Source organism: Nyctereutes procyonoides, unplaced genomic scaffold (genome assembly GCF_905146905.1).
Source record: "Nyctereutes procyonoides isolate TBG_1078 unplaced genomic scaffold, NYPRO_anot_genome, whole genome shotgun sequence".
Classification (NCBI taxonomy): domain Eukaryota; kingdom Metazoa; phylum Chordata; class Mammalia; order Carnivora; family Canidae; genus Nyctereutes; species Nyctereutes procyonoides.
Window position 1 is genome coordinate 10,200,433 of NW_026575117.1, and position 19,577 is coordinate 10,220,009.

Below are 19,577 nucleotides of genomic sequence, written 5' to 3' on the forward strand. Positions count from 1 at the left end.
ATACTTTTTGTAGTTTTTTTCCTATTCCTGATTAATTCGCTATTTTAAGATACACACAAACACACACACCTTTGTCTTTTTTCCCTTCTCTGTAGTGGTTAGCGCATGACTGAACGGAGACTCGTTGAGACAAGTGAGGCGGAAAGTGAAGTCCTGAAATAAACAGCGTGAACATCAGTAATACTTTAATTTCCATGTTTCATGGTTATGCAAGCCCACTGCTTTGGAATTTCAACATAACCTTGAACCATCACCAACTTTAATTTTCCTCACACTTCCACCAGTAGTAATTGGGCCCTCCCTCCTGCTGCTGCTGCTTGTGTTTTTGTTATTGCTTTTCCTTTGCTTCCATTCACTTTGTTTAATTCTCTCTGGCAGCTGCAAGAGCTGGATGCCAAACTCCTGTGTTTGTCACATCAGAGCCACTGACTCTTCATTCTTGCTGCTCCGTGGGCGGAAGTAGGCCCTCTGATTGTTAAGGACAGTCACCCCGGCGCCATTGCTGGGCTCACCAAGAGTTTCCCCTGAGGCTGACATTGAGAGCAAGGGCTTTGGGCTTACACACAAGTGGAATCAAATCCTTCTTCTTATTATAGGACCAATACCCAGCAAGTTACTTGATCTCAGGAAGCTCAGCTTTCTCTTTTCTAAAATAAGGATAAAAATAGGATTTTTCTCAGAGTTGTTTAGGATTAAATGACCTAGTGTAGGTAATGTGTGCCCTCCATACACATGAGTTACTACTATTTATGTTTCTCATGGTGAACCAGTTGGCCCCTTCAGTTCACCTCTAGTTTTAGTGCTTTGACATCCCTGTTTATGATGGATCTAGAGAAGCCAGGGGACATTCTACACATGGTGCGGTGGTTCATTCCCACACACATAGTGTATTAGTTTGCGTAACAAAGTACCACAAATTGGGTAGCTTAAAACAACAGAAATTTATTCTCATAGTTCTGGAATCTAGAAGTCTGAAATCAAGGTGTTGTGAAGGCCTCACTCCTGCTGAAACCTGTAGAATATTTCCTTGCATTTTCCTAACTCCTGGTGTTTACCAGAAATCCTTAGTGTTCTTTGGTTTGTAGATGCATCACTCTAGTATCTGTGTCCATTGTCACATGGCTGTCTTCTCCTCCTGTGTGTCTGGGTCTGCACATGATACTCCTCTCTGTGTGTCTCTCTTCTCTCTTCTTATAAGGACACTAGTCTTCTTGGATTAAAGACACCCACACACAGACACAGACACACAACAATCTAGTATGACCTTATCTTAACTACATATGCAATGGCCCTATTTCCAAATAAGTTCACATCTTGAGGTTCTCAGGGTTTGGACATATCTTTAGGTGGGGGGATACAATTTAACTCACGAAATGTGGATTCTTTTGGTTTTTTACCTTTCCTAGGTATTGTTTGTAACTGCTTGTGTCACATGGTAGGTAAGTGCTATCAGGAACTGATCATGGGAGGCAGATGGAGTGGACTTTTGATTGGTTTGACCAGAAAGGACTGTGAATGGCTGTGTTAGGACCAGACAATAGTTCTCAGACTTGGGTAAACATTGGAATTGGCTGGGGAGTTTCAGAAATGAGGATGCCTAGGTCCTGCCCTCAGTGATTCTGATTAAATTGGCCTAGGGTGTAGCCCAGGCAGTAGGATTTTTAAGAGCTCCCCAGGTGATTATAATGTGTAGGCAGGTCTAAGAACCACTGAACTAGAAGAACTCAAGCTAATGGTGGCAGCTTTTCTTCTTGATCGGATTAACCCTAATTGAAAGAATAGGCCTTTATTTTCTTTTCCAAAATCCTTGGAGCCAGATGTATTTGGGAATTCATATTTAGGAATTTTTTGTTCAGAATTTAAAGAAGTAACAGGGTGCTTAAACAGTATATAACATAAAACTCCCAGTGTTAAGGAGTGTCTGGACAGTACCCCTTAGCCAAACTTAATCTTTTTTCAGTGAAGCCTATAAATATTCACATTATAAAGAGGCTTATGTCTGTTCAGGTCAAGTTTTGCTACTAGAAGAGAACTGGTATCAAACTTAGAACAAAAAATTGGTTTTTACTTCTTTATAGATTCTAGAATAATATGTAAGGGGTAAGAGATTGTGAATGTAATTATAAAACCCCATGTTATAGAGCCCAAGAACTATATATATATATATATCAACATATATGCCTGGCTGATGAGGTCTTAGATAGGAGTGCAATATGCAAAGAGAGAGTTCTGATGTACAGTCAGAAAAAGCAGCCCTAATCATCCAGTTCTTTCCACCATAACCTAACACCAAAGCCTCTACAGAGTTAACTTAGTTTTTTGCACACTTGCCCTTAAAGCAACAGAGAAATGGCAGGTGTTGATTTTTGGCAGCTGCCTCATAGGGAACCTGTCCAGAGTTGAATAATGGGCCCCCCAAATTCATGTCCTTCCCAGAACTTCAGAATATGACCTTTTTTTTTTTTTTTAAGTAAAGTAATTGCAGAAGTAATGTGTTAGGTTAAAATTAGATCGTAGTAGAGGAGATTGGGCCCTTAATGCAGTGTGATTGGTGTCCTTATAAGAGGACTGGAAGACACAGGGAGATAGTCTTGTGACCACAGAGGCAGAGATTGGAGTTATGTAGCTGCAAACTAAGGAAGGCCAAGGATTTCTGGCAATACCAGAAGCTAAGAGAAGGGCATGGAAGAGATCCTCCCATAGAGCCTTGAGAGAGCAAGACTCTGCCAACATCTTGATTTTGGACTTCTGATCTCCAGAAGTGTAAGGAGATAAAATTCTGTTGTTTTAAGCTATACGATTTAGGGTACTTTGTAATAGCTGTCTTAGGACACTAAGCAGAACTGTAAGGTCAGCACTCATGAGAGACAGAGACTGTGTCTTGTGTTGTGTTAGGTAAGGTTCTTCTTCACTATTATTCTTTGAATACCTGTTTGATGAATTACACAATAAGAGTGGCTTCACTGATCATCACATGACCAATATTGTCTGATTAAATAAGATAGACGGATGTAGAAATATATTTAAGCAAAAAATTAGAGAATGAGACAGTGGTGATATTTCTACTCCAAGGAATTAAAAAACAAAACAATAACAACAACAAAACACAAGGTAGTAGTTCCTTTAGCTTCCAATTGGAGCACAACCAGGAAGAAGAGCAAAAAAATGTTCGGGTGCCCCAAGAAATGAGTTGATTTCACAGATATTTGGTGAACTGATCACTACAGGCAAGTTATAGAGGCAGATGACAACCTAACCAATGAAGAATGTGTAAAGGGGGAAATAGATAAATAAATCAGAGGGGAAAATAACAGCTTCCCCTGTGGTTATGATTATGTAGCTTAGAAAAGTTGGCCAAGTAAATTGATTAACAGAAAGAGAGGGTTAAAATAATCTTATGGAAAGGAAGTCTGGTGATAGTTTTATTTTAAGAGGCATAAGCCAAGGCTACATAAGTTAGGTCTGCCAGGGCTTCTGCCTCCTTGCATCCATGCCTCCCTCAACCCATACATACCCATATGCACCTCACTTCAATTCTGGAACTCCTTAGCAGCCCCCAGAAATCAGGGGCTTTGTACAGTTTTTCTCTGCCTTCTCTCTCCAAGGGAGAGGGGATGTACTCATCAGATATAATAAATACGGGAATGTGAGCCGAGTGAGACGGGGACGGGCTTTTCCATCAAACAGTAGATGAATTCTGGGAGCAAGTAGCACCAAAAATAATAGGCCTAATTTCCACCATGAGGAGCTTGCCATCCATTTTCAGCCAAATAATATCTGTACTAAAAAGGTGACTTCAGAATGCTTACAAAATAACATAATGCCATGCATTTAAATAGTACTTTGCAACTCTGCCAGCATTTTCCATGTGTTACTGAATTAGGTGCTGATAAGGAAGGTAAAGCTAATATTATTAAAATCCATTTTACATGTGAGGAAAGGTAGATGACGTGCCCATTGGTTGCTGGCAACTTACAGAGGCCAGAGGCTTGGGACTAGGTCTGGTGACTGTGGGTCCAGGGCTCTCACCACCATCCACCAGGAATTCTGTGCAGCGCAGTGCATGGCAGTGTGAGTGGGTGGTGAGTTCTGTATGCTAACTTTAAAGAGGTTAGACTTTGGAATCCGATGCAATGGACCTGGGTTTGCAAAATACCTGTCTCTTAACTACCTGGATAACTTTGAGCAAGTTCTTTAACTGATTTCAGCCTGTTTTCTCAGCTGCAAAATGAAGTTTCTCCTAACCACTCCAGGACGCTTGTGATGATTAATGGGCTAATATCCACAAAGGCCCTGACTTAAGGGCGAGAAGATGGTATTAATAATTGAAAAATAACACAAACACTTTAGAGGCACTGAGAGTATTTAAAGTAATGAAATGATCTCACAACCAGGTGAGATATTCTGGGACATGAAGCCCTATGTTCCTCCTTGTATGGCATCTGCTACCTACTAGGTATTTGCCTACTACATATTTTGTGTTCTTATAGGTTTTATATGTTCCACATATCTTCTCTTGCCTGCTATACCACCCACTTTGATTTGGAATAAAAGATATAAGTATGGGCATCTCTATATAAGTATTGTACCATTATTATTGTATTTGTGAGCATTTTTATCATATGCAGAGGATTGGTTGTTTGGTAACAGTCTGCCCCTGGTGAGCCAGGGTGGATCACCACCCTAATCCCCACAAATTATCAGACTAGTTTTGTGACTAATAACTGTCTGAAACTGAAGGTCATGACCTTTGTTTTGATGAAAGTTACTTTCTAATTCCTAATTGTATAAGTTACCGTGGGATATGCTACTTGCTCATGGGAGATAATAAATAACCAGAGCCATGAAGGATAACTCCCTAAATCATGAATTGCGAAGGAGAAGGTGTCCAGTGAAAGGAAGTAGTCTGCTCCAAGAAGATGAGTGTGCCTGGCCTAATAGATACAATAATTAACCTGGACTTTCAGGAAACATGGTGCCTATCTCTAGGAGGTAGAGGAAAGCATTCCATTGATACCTTCAAGGCAGAGACCTCCATTTTGTGCAAACAAAATTAATTATCAGGGGATTTCCATGGGTAGTTAACTGGTCCAGACTGGGGAAAAAAAGGTGAAAATAACTAGAGAAGTGAGATTAAATCAAGTACAGATATTACATAGTTGATAAATATGCCCCCAAAATTAGTTTTGGATAAGCCATCAATTTTTTTTTTTTTTTTTTGAAAACAGAGACAATTAGAACTTTGTGTGTGTGTCTCTGTGTGGAGGGCATAGGTGTGTGGTAACCAGGCTTCATGCCCTTTGTCATGTGTATGGTGCTTTGGGATCTTTGTTGCAGTTTGGTCATGAAAAGGCAACTTAATTGCTCTCCAGACAAATAAAAAGAGAGTATTTAAGTGTTCAGGAGTATATTTACCTTAATCTTGTTATTCTTTGTATTTGACAAATGTGAAAAGTAAAGTTCTAAAAAGTTGATGGACAAATGCCACATGTTTATTTATTCTACAAACATATTTCAAGTGCCTACTGTGTGCCAGGCACTAGGGATTCCACCCTCATGGACTTCATACTTTATGGAGGAGCAGGGGGAGACAAAGAAAAAGTAAACAAGTATATAATATAATTTAAAGTTAGCATAAATGCTATAAAGACAGAAATTAAGGGCTAAGGAAATAGAACATGAGTAATGAATTTAGGGCAATTCAGTTGCTAATGACTTTCATAGTAGAGATTAAAATTAAGCACAGATAATCATGTTATGTGGGAGGATTCTAAATTAAATTATAGACGGTAAAAAACTGGTAAAAAAGCATGCCATGCAGAAACAATCATCAAGTACAAATGCCCCAAAATGAAACGAGATTGTTATGTTAAGGGAAGAATAAGAAAGCCTTGATGGCTGGAGTTTAAGTAAAAAACAAGGGAGAACATGTTAGGAGAGGAAGACAGAGAAATAGGTGTCAGAAAGACCACAAAGGACTTGTCAACTATGCTAAAGGGTTTGAAGGAGGAGCCCCTTGATGGGTTAAAAATTGGAACTGACATAATTTGTCTTATGTTTTGGACAATCATGGTGATTTTGTGAAGAGATTAGAATGTAAGGTGGCAAGTATGGCAACAGGAAAACAATAGACATGGGGATCCCTGGGTGGCACAGCGGTTTAGCGCCCGCCTTTGGCCCAGGGCGCGATTCTGGAGACCCGGGATCAAATCCCACGTCGGGCTCCTGGTGCATGGAGCCTGCTTCTCCCTCTGCCTGTGTCTCTGCCTCTCTCTCTCTATCTGTGTGACTGTCATAAATAAATAAAAATTAAAAAAAAAAGTTAAAAAAAAAAAGGAAAACAATAGACACCAAGAGGCTATTCGGTTGTACAGAGATGAGAGATGACGACAGTATCAGAGCAGGGGAGGAGAAATTGTTGGATTCAATATATATTTTGAAAATAGAGTGCATAGATTGCTGGGTGTGTGGGAAAGAGAAAAATCAAAGATGACTCCTGGATTTTGAGCTCAAGGCATTAGACAAATGGTAGTACCATTTTCTGAGATGGAGAAAATGACAGAAACAGGTGTGGGGTGGGGGAAAGTCCAGTTTTGTGTACTTTAAGTGTGAGATGCTTATCAGATATCCAAGTTGAGCGTTGAAAAGGCATTTAGGAAATTTATTCCAGACCTCAAGGGAGAGATCAAATCTGGGAGTCATTGGCATATGTGAAACATAAAGAAGAAAGCAGCCCTTAAGACTCAGAATTTAACCAAAGCAGGAAATTGGACACAAGATGACTAGGAGAGGTAACTAGTGGAAATATAACCTCCCATTCCCTCCCACCTGTTCCCTTTCTTCAAGAATCCTTGGAGATATCAGGAGGGACATTATATGGTGTGAGACTTTCAGCCTTTTACCCCTTTGATTATCGAAGAATTTTAGATGTCTGGAGTTTTGGGGGCATTCAGGTTGCAGGCACTTGGGTTATGATTATAAAAGCCACTTTAAAGCACCTGTAGCCACATACCCACACTTTTTGTAAAAAAAGAACAGTGCCTGAATTTTTTACCTAAGGTATTTGGACAAGGTTCATCTAGCTAGGCAAGGGTACATAGATTAAAATATTGGCTGAATCTCAGAAGAGGAATCAGGGTCAGAATGTGAATTTGGAAACTATGTAGAAGTGAAAGTCGAGATTCAGGGAGATAATGAGACAAGGGCAGATAAAGAAAGAAAGGAAAAAAAAAAACAACAACACACACACAATGTCCTTTCAGGGATACATGTTACAAGGGTCTGGAAACAGCAAGAACATAGAGAAAACATCGAAGAAGATAAACAGTAAGAACGAAGAAGGTAGTTTCAGTAAAGGCAAGAGAAAAGAGATTTAACATTTTATAAAAATGGCTTTAATATGATAAATATTTTCTGCAGTGGAGCCCTGAATTATCTTGAACTATCTAAGGTTTTATTATGCTCATTTTACTGTGTTTGCTGGCAGAGTGCAGTGTAAAGCTACACCTTTAGATAATGTTTTCACAATGGGGTCTAAAGCACTTTTTCTGGTTAAGCTTTAGTGTAGGACTTGCCGAGGTGGAAAGAGAAGTAAGATGCCAAATCCATTTCTGGTGACCTTCATAATAGTGTAGAAATGGCATCCGCCCTAATGATTCCATTCAAGTGATCTAAAATAGAAACTCAGAAAGTCAGCAACTCACAGCCAACCTCCACCCTTTTCTCATTTTCCTTTGTTTTCATTTGCTCGTTACTGGGATCTCCTGATCTAAGGAGGGTTCCCATCCTTCCTGGCCAACCCCTGAACTCTGGCCAGCACTAATCCAGTGCTGAATTAGTGGTTCAGAATCCCTTCACCAGAGAGGTGAACAGAATGTGGAGAGGACAAAACAGACTGCTCTTTGGTATCCGTGGTTCATCTCTCATAAATAAAGCTGGCATTGGATACAAATGGAATCATTTGGTTAAAATCATACTAATGTGCTGAAACTCTTCAGAGTTTTCTGCTTAAATAAAAAAAAAATCAGGGTTTCTGCTTTTTTTGATGAAGATTTCTATGTGTCCAAATAAAAAGAAATATGAGTAAAGGGAAATCATATTTTTGATTTAGAAAAAAAATGTTTTCCAAATCATAAATAACTTCCAACACAATTTTTAGCAGTTTTGGACTCATGAGTTAGTACATTCTTCGCTGTTAAAGTGAATTGAATTGTTAATAATATTACTTGGTAATTCTCTCACTCAAAATTTCTATTTTTTTCATCACCTTACACTTCATCTGTGCCAAAAGAAGTTTGATAAATAATACAATGAGACAATGCTGATGGAAGAGAGTAGTAAAATATGGAACATGGCTGACTTCAGAATACATGTAACTTGACACTTTCTCATTTCCTTTTTGGGGGCTCATATGGAAACTTCTACTTCCAACACAGTCCTAGGACACCCACCATGCTCCCTTTGGTGACTCAAAGCACCAGATATAGATATCCAATCCTTAAACTGTTTGTAGGCTACTCATAATTGATCAGATGAAATGAAGGGTTCTCCTCTTTACTTTTAGTTTCTGGCTTATTTACATTGCTACGTTAATTAAATTAAATTTATTTCTACCTCCACTTCAAAGCATACCACTGGGGTGGTTCACAGACACATATCAAATCATTAAAATGACACATATTGTTTCCCCTTCTTTTACTCAGCCACTTTTAAAATATATTTTTTCTTAGCCTCCTACCATGAGCTTTAGAAAGTAAACATTTTAAGGTAAGGTGAAGAATGTTATTGAATATGGCATTTGTGACGACAATGATTCATGCTGTTCTTGGGGAGAAATGCACTAGAATGCCATTCTTTGACTATTCTTTAATTATTTCCTCCTTCTTGACTTAGAAATATTTGACTACAAAAAAAAACAGGTTAGTATTTTGATTGTGGTGTCACAATATTTAAAAATCAACTCAAGGAAAATTGCACATTTTCGATGTTAAATTTTCTTAAGTAAGACCCTGGTATGGCTTTTCATTAATTCAAGTCTATTTTTGTGTCTTTCCATACAGTTTTAAAGTTTTTATTATATGGTTTTTAACATTCCCTGTTATAATTATTCCTACGTATTTTTAAAAGATTTTATTTATTTATTCATTAGAGACACACAGAGAGGCAGAGACATAGGCAGAAGGAGAAGCAGGCTTCCTTCGGGGAGCCTGACGTGGGACTGGATCCCAGGACCCAGGGATCATGACCTGAGCCAAAGGCAGATGCTCAACCACTGAGTCACCCAGATGCCTTGTATTCTTAGGATTTTTTTTTGTTATTATTATAAATGGGAAGTTCTACTCAATTATATTTTGTAATTGACTATTGTTTTTATATAGCTGGCAAACTGATTAGTTAAATTTATATCCCACTTTTCTTATTACTTTTAGTAGCTTTTCCATTGGTATTTAAAGCAAAAATTTGAGTACTGGATGCTTGTTGTTAATAATATGTCACTGCTCATAAGCACTATCAGCATAGAAGTAGTAAAATTACATAATAATACAGATACATACAGATATACATCTATATACATGCACACACATATGTCCCTCTATATATTTCCCTAATATCTGATGTGATAGAGGAAACTGAATCAGTCTTTGGCAGTTGGTCTTCCATTTCTGACCACAGTAGTTAACAGAAACTCTACATGCCTTCCCATCATAAACAACCATAAAATTGGGCAAAATATCTGAGGAAACTGTTTCTAGGCACTGAACAGCAGGCAGCCTGGGGACTGTGATCCTTGGAAAAAGTAAACACATATGGCATGCCCCACCAGGCTCTTGCTAACTGCTCAAGAGCACACAGGTGAAGGAAGCCCAAAGATTTGCAGTTATCCTGAGTAGAGGAAGCAGAGATAAAAATTCCTGATGACTTACGGGCTGACATTCCCAGGGCAGATGTACGTGGAGAAGGGTGAGTGGAATTGAGGGAAGTAAAGAAGCCTGCATGCAGATTCACTTCAGATCCTTGGCCAAGACCTATGCTGCATACATAACAGCAAAATGCTGAAAATCAAAGAAATAAATCCTAAAAGAAGCCACGGAAAAAAATATACCTTAAGGTCAGTGGAAAAACTATAGCAATGATAGGTAAGCTATCATCAGAAACAATGCATGATAGGCTATAATGGAACAATATTTTTAAAGTAATGAAAGAAAAAGGCAACCAAGAATTCTATGGCTAGTGAGAATAATCTTCAAAATAAGAATAAAAGTGGAGATAGTTCATCACCATGAGAACTAAACTACAAAAAATAATCAAGGAAGTACAGAAGAAATGGAAAAGATAAGATGTTTTGTTTTTAATTTTTATTTATTTCTTTAATTTCTTTTAAATACAACCTTTTGTTTGATGATAATAATAATGATAATAATAACAATATAGCTTGTTAATGTATTAGAGCCTAAACAAGATGACAATATTAGCAAAAAGTAAGAGGAGGGAAACAGAATATCACTATTGTAAGCTTTTTCTATTTTTAAAAGTTTTAAAGTATGAAGATGAAATAAGTGCAATATTTATTTTAAATATACTGTGATATTTAAGAGTACATATTTTAATCTCTCTAGAGCAATCACTAAAAAATTGAAGAGATAAAGCTCTAAAAATGTCAATAGAAGGAGTAAAAGTAAATATTAAAAATATTCAATTAACCCAAAGTATAAATATAGACACAGATAATTTAAAAGTAAAAGAATGGAAAAAGGCATGCCAACAGTAAGCACAAGAAAGCTGGGATATAGTGTATTTATATCAGAAACAGTGGATTTCAAAACAAGAAATATAGGCAAAAATGAGGAAAATTTCATAATGATAAAAGGTTTAGTCATTCAAAATGAATACTGTGCCATAAAAAAATGAATACTGTAACAATCCTAAATATGTCTGTATCTCATAACAGTCATACGGAAATACATGAAGCAAAATTGACAGAATAAATAGAAGTAGGTGAATTCATAATCTCAGCTGGAGATTTTAACACCTCTCTTAATCAATTGATAGAAAAACTAAAGAAAAAAATTTAAAATAGACTCAGTTCTATTAAACAAATTGTCTTTGTAATAAGGGAAAAAAAAAGTTTTCATCAGGAAAATTCCAGGTGTGTGTATCTTCACCTGTGAATGTTATCAAATTAAATGGGAAACAATGCCAATAATGCTTACTCAAATACTTAAAAAAAAAAACAAACAAACTGAACATTCTTAACCAACTTAACCTAATAAACATTTATAAGATATTACATTCAACGATAACAAAATACACATTCTTTGTAAGTGCACATGGTACATTCATGAAGATGTATCATTGAAATTCCATTAAAGTTTTATTGACAGAAAAAAAAAGTTTTATTGACAGTATTCTCTGACCATGATGGAATTAAATTATAAATAAATACTAATGAGCTATTTAAATTTTTTTCAGATATTTGGAAATTCAAAAACACATTTATAAATAGCAGGTTAAAGGAGAACTCAAAAGGAGAATCCGGAAAAAAAATCAAATGGTAATGAAAATGCAACGTATACAACTTTGTGGTATGCAATCAAAGAAGTACTTTAGAAGAAATTTATAGAAAAATTTGCTTTATTAAAAATGGAAGAAAAAAGGAAACATTGACAATATCAATTACCTAATTTTCTAGCTTAAGAAATTAGAAAAATCTAGAAAAAATTATTATTATTTGTATAATTTTATAATTATATATTTGAATAACTATAATATATGGATCATGCCCAAACGAAGTGGCAGGATGGAAATAATAAAAAACTAAAATATCAATAAAATAGGAAACAAAAGGCAATAGAGAAAATGAAGGAAGGAAACATTACTCTTTTGAGGATGAATGAAATTAATAAATCCTATAAAGACTGATCAAGAAAAAGAGAAGATGCATGGGATACCCGAGTAGCTTAGTCGCAGTTGGTGTCCAACTTTTGATTTCAGCTCAGGGTCATGAGATCTAGCCCCATATCTGGCTCCATGCTAAGCATAAAGCCTCCTTAAGATTCTCTGTCTCTCTCTCTCTCTCTAAAAAAAAAAAAAAAAAAAAAAAAAAGACACCGATTACCACTATTGAAAATGAAAAATGCAATATTATTTCAGATCCTACAGTTATTAAAAATATAATAGGGGAATAGTATGAACATTTGCCAACAGTTAATCGACTTTAATAAAGTAGGTGAATTTCTTGAAAAACACCAATGCCAAACCTGGTTGAAAATGCTATAAAAAAATCTGAATGGCCTCATTTCTACTGAATACATTGTATTTGTAATCAAGGAAACTTCCCACCAAGAAAATTCCAAGCCCAAATGGTTTTACTGGTGACTTTCATGAAAAATTTGAAGAGAAAATAACAGCGCTTACCCAAACTCTTTAAAAATATGGAAGCTGAGGAGGTATCATTTTCCAATGCATTTTTAAGACCAGAACAACTCCGATTGCAAAATGTGACAAAGAAGTTAAAGAAAAGAATACTCTAGAATAATATCCTCTATGAACATAGATACAAAACAATTAGCTAAATATTAGCAGATAAAATTCATTAATACATTTAAAAAGATGACATATCATGATCAAATGTCCTTTTTCCAGGATTTGTAGGTTCTTCCAACATTCAAATGTAATATATCATAAGGAATAAAAGAGAAATGTCATGTAATTTTCTCAATAAATATGCAAAAGGGGGGACGCCTGGGTGGCTCAGCAGTTGAGCATTTGCCTTTGGCTCAGGTCATGATCCCGGAGTGCCAGGATCGAGTCCCACATCAGGCTCCCTACACGGAGCCTGCTTCTCCCTTTGCCTATATCTCTGCCTCTCTCTCTCTCTCTCTCTCCTTGTCCTTCATGAATAAATAAAAATGAAATCTTTAAAAAAATATATGCAAAAGGATCTGACAAAATCCAATACCTAGTCATAATAAAACTCAAAGAAAACTAAGAATAGGAAGAAATATTTAGAATTTAGAAAAGTTGCAATATACAAGGTCGGTATGCAAAAATCAATTATATCATTGTTTATTAGTATCACTATACACAAGTTACAAATATTGTAAATAATATTTAAAATGTTATTTATAAAGTTATCATAAAAACATAAATTACTTAGGAAAATATTTAATAAAAGAAGGGCAAGACCTCCACGTTTTTTGCATAGAAGTTGACAAGCTAATTTAAAAATTTATGGAGAAATGCAAAAACTGCTAGGATAGCCAAAACAATTTTGAAAAAGAGAAACAAACTTGATTTCCATACTTACTATAACACTGTGACAATCAAAGCAATGTTATACTTAAAAACAGACAAAAAGATCAATAGGACAGAATTAATAGCCTAAAAATTGACCCATGGGTTTATAGTCCATCTTTATTGATTAGGACATCAAAGTAATTCAACAAATGTTACTGGACATCTACTTAGAAGAAATGAACATGTATTCCTAGTTAACACTATAAGAAAACATTAATTTGAAACGGTGTAATGATAAATTTTTTCAACTTGACTAAGTCGTGGAGTACCCAGATATTTGGTTAAACATTATTCTCGATGTACCTGTGAGGGTGTAATTGGATGAGATTAATATTTGAATAGGTAATTTGAGTAAAGCAGATTGTCCTTCCCAATGTGGGTGGGCCTCATCTAATCCATGAATAAAGGAGAATAGAACAAAAGCCTGACTGAGGAAAGGAGAATTCACTCTCTCTGCCTGGTTGTATTCAAGTTGGAACATGGGTCTTCTGCCTTTGAATGCAGATTCAAACAGGAACTAGATCTTCAGCTCTCCTGCTTCTCAGGCTTTCAGGCTTGCAATAGAACTACACTATTGGTGTTTCTGGGTCTCTAACTTGTCAACTGCAGATTTTGGGACTTCCCAACTTCCATAATCATGTGATTTAATTCCTTATAATAAATCTCTTCATAGAGATAATGATAGAGATATTATCATAGATATTATTAGATATGTATTAAAGATATATTGTAAACACATATTTATCTATATCCATGGATAAAGACAGAGATATTATCACAGATATTATTAGAGATATTACTAGAGATATATTAGAGATATATTATAGAGATATGTATGTATTTATTTATCTATATCCATAAATAACTTATTGCTTCTGTTTCTCTAGAGAACCTACAAGAGTGTCACAGACCTAAATATAAATGCTAAAACTTTAGTTAAAACTATTGAATAAAATTTTCATTCCATTGGGGTATGCAAAGCTTTCTTTTTTTTAATTTATTTATTCATGAGAGACACAGAGAGAGAGAGAGAGAGGTAGAGACACAGGCAGAGGGAGAAGCAGTTTCCATCCATGCAGGGAGCCCAACATGGGACTCGATCCTGGGTCTCCAGGATCATGCCCTGGGCTGAAGGTGGCGCTCAATTGCTGAGCCACCTGGGCTGCCTACTAAGGTTTCTTAAACAGTATAAAAAGAAAAAGGGGAGCACAAGTATATAAAAAAATGGAACATTATCGTAATTAAAACTTTTACTCTTCAAAAGACACTGTTAGGAAAATGAGAAGGCAAACCATAGACTGTGAGAAAATATTTGCAATATATCTGACAAAAGACTTCTACTCAGGGTATAATAAAGACTCAGGCATAAGAACACAGCCATCTCCACTTAAAATATGGGCATAATGTTTGAATGGACACTTCACAGGGTTGTGGGGGCAGCTAATGAGTGCATGAAAAGATGTTCAACATTCAACAGTGACTCAACATTGTTGAATCCATAGCCATTAGGGAAACACAAGTTAAAAACACACTGGGGGTGCCTGGGTGGTTCAGTCAGTTAAATGTCTGACTTTTGATTTCAGCTCAGGTCATGATCTCAGGTGTTGTGAGATTGAGCCCCACATCAGACTCCATGCTGGGTGTGGAGCCTGCTTAAGATCCTCTCCCTCTCCCTCTGCCCTCCACCCACCTCTCTCCCTCTTTAAAACAAAACAAAACAAAAAACAAAACACTGGGATACTATTTCACATTTATTGGAATGACTTTCAAAAAGACTGGTAAGTGGACATTCTGTGGAGCAACTGGAACTCTCATATACTGCTGAAGGGAGTTACAAATAGTAAAGATTTTGGAAAATAATTTCTTAAAATGTTAATCCTGTAAGTATCATATGGCTAGTAATTTCATTTCCAAGGGGAAGTGAATGCATATATATCCATATGACCCAAAACTTTAGTCTGAGAAATGAATGTATATATATATATATATATATATATATATATACACAAAATGTTCATAGAGGTGTTATTCATAATAGTTTCAAATTAAAAGTAATTCAAATGCCCATCAACAGGTTAATGAATAAACAAATTTTGGTAGAGTTCTACAACAGAAAACTGTCCAGCAATAGAAGTGCTTCAGCTGCTGATACCAGCAGCAGTAAGGATTAATTTCACCAATACTATGTTGGGCAAAAGAAACCAAATCTAAGCCGTAAAACTAATCTGTGATGCTATAGATCAGATTAGCATATCCTTCTGACACGTGGATTAATTTACGGGAGGCACAGGGAAAATTTATAGAATATTGGGAATGTTCTGTATCTTAGCTAGGTTGTTGATTATTGATACACATTTGTCAAAATTCATGGAACTGTATACCTAAAACAGTCTTATTCTAAAAAAAAATATACTTCAATAAAGTTTTTTTTTTTTTTTTTAAATCGTAGTATTTTCGGGATCCCTGGGTGGCGCAGCGGTTTAGCGCCTGCCTTTGGCCCAGGGCGTGATCCTGGAGACCCAGGATCGAATCCCATGTCGGGCTCCTGGTGCATGGAGCCTGCTTCTCCCTCTGCCTGTGTCTCTGCCTCTCTCTCTCTCTCTCTTTCTCTCTGTGACTATCGTAAATAAATAAAAAATTTTAAAAAAATAAAAAATAAATAAATCGTAGCATTTTCTTAAAGCGTAGCCTGTGTTAATTTCCATATTTTGGTGGTGTGGGTAAAGTATACACACTGGAGCAACTCCCTACTTAGTTCTTTGTCTACTTCATATTAGCAAAAGGACATAAAGGGTAGGTTCATTGACAAATATAATCAATATCTGGAGGTTTTGGAGATGCAATTTATTGACAATGTCTTAAACATATTTCACTTTGAATATAAATACATTGTCTTTTGATGAGATTATTGCAAGCTAATTGAAATAATTGGTGGGGGAAGATCCTCATATTTGGGGCAATTAATGTGTTCCACTAAATATATCAGGGGAGCTTAAGGACAGAAAATGAACATGCTGCCTCATTTAGTTCTCTGTAGAGCAACAGAGCTAATTAGAGAGGAGGGTTATAAGCATTTACTAAGCACCAGTCATGTGTCTGGTCCTTATGTATACATGACCTCATGAGAGTTCTAGAAGGTCAGAGTCATTATGTCATTTACTTAAAAGATGAGGAAACCAAGCTTGAGTCCAATATGAATTGGAAGAAGCAGACCTATATCATTACTCAGACTGTGGCTCTTGATCTACCCACTGAGTCTTAGAATTTGGTCAAAAGAGTGTCTGCTTCAGAATAGTCTAGGGTCTTGACTAACATGTAGATATATTGGCCTTACCTCAGATCTACAGATAGAGTTTCTAGGGATAAGGATCTGAACTTTTGGCAAAGGCTCCAGGTAATTTCTAATTAGCTCCAAAGTTTAACAACTGTAGTTGCACACAATAGTCAAAGCATAGTCAACACTCAGCAAATGCCCATTACTTAGCAACTGACTGTGCATGTTTACATGTTTTTCATCTGAATTTTGCATGGGAAGTAACTACTCTTCTTATAGTCCAACTTTACGTATCTAAGATTTCTCAGTAAACTCAGAAGTTCTTTGGTTTGTATTCTTTGTTTGCAACAATTAAATAGCAAGAATTTCTGGTAGTCATAAAATGAGTTTCTAGCACTTTAAGTGCAAATGACTTCCAGAATCTAATACTTCTATCATGAACTCTCAGGAGTTTCTATTGTTCACTAGTTTTCCTTTTTATGAATTGTATTTTATTTTCATAGTTCGGTTCCAGATTTTGTCCCAGTTCATAACCAGAAAGGTCATTTCTGGGTTTGTATTTTTTCATCTAGGGTTTCCTCAGTCTGTTTCCACATGAAAGAGAGCATAAGAGCAAGTGAACATTGGATTCCAAGCATTTTTGCCCAACCTTACCTAATAAAATAGTTTTTATGTTTCTTAAACATAATCTGATACTGTTTTTCTTAGCCTTGCAGATAGTAAATCCACTGGCCTGATACCTTTGTATTATGCTCATCCAACTTGAAAAGTTATTTGGTCTGTCATTCTTTCTCCTTTGCCCCAAAGCACCATATACACCAAGAGCCATAGAGATAAGTGGCAAACATTTGAACATGTATACTTTTCCCAACTTTGATCTCATTCTCACCATATATGTCCTCTCTTCTGTTGCAAGAATGTTCTAAATGTATTCCATGTAAATCATTTACTTGTCTATTTTGCCATTGAATCTGAAGTGAAATGAGAAGTGATTTAATGTAAGACCATACAGTAGCTATACCAGTTGACTTTTTACTTCCAACAACTAATTCCTCTGTGTGTGTGTGTGTTTAAACATAAAAAAAGCCATAGTGCCTCAAACAAGAATATTTGTAAATGCTGTGGACCAAAATACTAGGATGTGAAGTTTACACCCACAGAAGATAATAATCAGTCCAGTTTTAAATGTCCTTTATCTAAGAGGCCAGGGCATTGGAAGCTTATATTGCAGTAAGTTTTAAAGTTTCCTCTGCCAAATGAAATGAGCATTAGGTAATTCTACTATGATTCCAAAATTTCTCTAGTTGACTTTAAATTTTTACCTAAGGCTTGAAACATATTTGTTTTGGGTTCATCAGTTCCACTAACCTCTGTTCAGGAAACTGTGTTCATAGTCTATTACATGGCTTTTGAAATGGGTTCAAGAGACTCTAGATTTTCCCATTTGCACTTTATGTATCAACTTCCATATTTCTTCATATGTAAAGTGAACATACTGATTGTTGTTGTAGTCTTCCTGGGAATTTGTATAGATGAATTTGTTAATTAGATGGAGTACTTCAAGATCTTAAAGGAAGGATGTTTCATAGATAAAGATACCATTATAATTTGTGTGAGGTTCTGCTTTATGGGTGGGATGATCCCCTCTTGAAAAGGTCACAGAAATGGCCCAAAGGCATGTGGAATGACAACAATCTGATCTTCCCTATTGCAGAGATCCCTGTCCCAACACCATTGTCCCATGTTTCCTGGCTCTCCACCGGCAGAAGCCTTAAACATTGAGCAACATTTTGGCTTGGAGAAAAACTAAGTGCATACTTGCCTATATTCCAAAACCAAGATGACGTATACTTCCAATTGAACAGATGTGGTCAGCCGTTGATTGGACCCAGAAGAGAAGAAATTAAAAGCATCCAAAACAACACTAAGTAGGAAATAGGGGTGAACAAAGGTGAGAAGATGCATAGTGTCTCTCCTTTCTTGTCATTATGATTTCTTTCCTCTTACTCCTCTTTTTCTCAGTAAGGAGGTTTTCCAAGTCTTTTCCTCTCTTTGGCTTCCTTTGCTTGGTCATAAGAGATGGGTGTGTCCAGAGTAGCAAATCTTTCCCATTACCTTCCAAGCACTCACAATTGAGCAGGAATTTTGAATGGGGCTTAATAAATATCGCCAATTTCCATAATTCAAGGACTTCTATATCCATTAAGAGGCTCTCCAGGCCCCGTTGCATTTCTCATCCTGCTTCCAGGTGCCCCGTGTCTGTTACCGATTTCATTGAACATCACCAACTAAATTCACAGAATCATGGAATAATCGAGTTGGAAGAGGACATGAAGTTCTCAGTCCAGACTTCATCTTTCTTTCACCCCATATAAAAATCTCCTCCCTGATATCTCTGCAGAATTTCATTCAGCCTCAGCTCAGACAGCTCCAAACCCTCACACCCTAAGAAGACATGTTTGTCTGGCTCTAGAGATTCAAAAGTTCTTCTTCACCCTGAGCCAGAATCTGCCTTCTGACTTTGTACCCTTCAGTCTTAGTTTTTCCTCTAGAGCAACATGGTATAAATATAATCCCCCTTTCAACTGAATTTCTCCTAATTCATCCTGTATTTGGTTAAGCAGGCTGAGCTCTTCCTCTGTCTTCTGTGTGAATCTGTTGTCCACATGACTATATGCTGAGCTTGTGGTCAACTATAAGGCTGCCATCTTTTGTACATACATTGCTGTAATCCACCCCTCCCTTGTGGTGCACTTTATCCAGGTGAGTTTTTTTTTTTTTTTTTTTTTGAGCCAAAGTGGGAAGGCTTTATATTTATCTCCTTCGAATTTCATTCTATTAACTTGAACCTATCATTCAAGTTTTTCTCCAGTCTCCATCTAACTTATTTGCTATTCCTCCCCACCTTTCTGAATCATCCACAGATTTAATGTCTGCTTTCTTTATAGTCTTCTAATGGCTGGTGAGGATGATAAAACAAACAGGGCCCAGACATCAGGAGGGAAGG

The 19,577-nt window shown here is 36.5% G+C and overlaps 1 long non-coding RNA gene across 1 annotated transcript in view; it reads left to right on the top strand.

Moving 5' to 3' along the window:
- LOC129515366 (uncharacterized) overlaps positions 1–18,505 on the top strand; it is a 181,855-nt gene extending 163,350 nt beyond the window's left edge. Inside the window, exon 4 of the long non-coding RNA XR_008665572.1 lies at positions 18,285–18,505. This is a non-coding gene — a long non-coding RNA (uncharacterized LOC129515366). The remainder of the gene's footprint in view (positions 1–18,284) is intronic.
- Positions 18,506–19,577: the final 1,072 nt, after the last annotated feature.